Source organism: Alligator sinensis, unplaced genomic scaffold (genome assembly GCF_000455745.1).
Source record: "Alligator sinensis unplaced genomic scaffold, ASM45574v1 scaffold885_1, whole genome shotgun sequence".
NCBI lineage: Eukaryota > Metazoa > Chordata > Crocodylia > Alligatoridae > Alligator > Alligator sinensis.
In genome coordinates this window covers 975,227-976,588 of record NW_005842056.1, presented here as the reverse complement: position 1 = coordinate 976,588, position 1,362 = coordinate 975,227, and positions in this window count along the sequence as shown.

The window sequence follows — 1,362 nt, the reverse complement described above, 5'->3', positions numbered from 1 at the left end:
CAGCAGGCTCATAAAACCTCAGCCTCCAGAAGACTCCCTCACCCCTAATTAAAACCTTATGAAAACCAATGACTGCATGCAAATGCCAGCATGCTTTGCTCGGGGGCCTCAAATAATAGCCTTGCAAACACAGAGTCAGCTGAGACCAGCAGCAAGAATCCATCTCCACACCAAGGCCAAACACGGGGGGGATGCACTACTAGCTCCCGTGGCTGGTCAGTAGGAGTTGGGATAGGATGCAGGCAGGCAGCAGCTATGCAGGCTGCACGCACATTTCCAGGCAGGCTGTTATGACTGGATTGTGCTATGGAAGAAGCTGGAGGTGCCAACTGAAAGCAGTGCCTCACTGGGCCAGGCGCACACACAGGCAGTCTTAACTGTCTAGACTAGAGCAGGGGTGTCAAACTCATCTAGTCCTGGAGTTGTGCAGGACTGGTCCGCAGGTCAGATGCATGGTGCAGGGCCGAGCCTGTGGGCTGCAGTAGGTCCATGGACCTGCTCCCCAGCAGGCCCACCAGTCGGGGAAATGAGCTGCACGTGGTGGCCACTCCAGTGAGACCAGGGCAGGCACTACATGGTGTCTTTGTCCTGGACCATCTGAGACAGGCACTGGGTGCAGTATGTATGTGAGGGACCCACAAACCCCCTCTCCACATGCAGGACCAGTATCAGCTTTGGCTGCTCCAGGACCTGCACTGCCCTGCCCTTGGTGCCCACCCTGGACAGGCTGGAATGAGTGCAGCGTGCAGTCCGCACCCCTGGCTGGCCGGAGCAGGTGCCACGTGTGGTAGTCCTGGACCACCTGCAGTGGGCTGGATCTGGCACATAGGTGTGGTGGGGGGCCCTGTGCAGGTGCTGTGTGTGGTGCAGGACCCAAAACGGACGCTGCATGCGATGCCCATGCACCGCATGTGGTGTGTGGGTCAACTCAAGACCAGGGCCAGCACTAGGAACTGGTGATGTGGCTCCATAGGCCACGTCTTGCTCACGGGCATCTCTTCGAGACCCCTGATCTAGAGTGACTGTAGCATAGTATAGAGATAGCCCAGACAGTTGTAACCAGCTTGCTTGGATACTACGAGCAGTCTGGCCACTGCAGCATGGAGCTCAGCACAGGCTAATTTACCCCTGCTCAGTAGCCCATGGGACAGTGACGCCCATTTTCCCATGTTACCAGTCCTCGAGGCCCGAGAGACTCCAGATGAACAGACTGTGTTGTTCCCTTTCATTCCTCCATTTCTCAGAGCAGGTCAGGGGGCCAGGAATTACGATTGAAATCCTCTCCATCTTTAATGCACTTTAATGCTGGTGGAAAGTGCCAGAGGAAAAGCCCCAGAGGGCTGAGCCGTAGGTTGTTTGCAC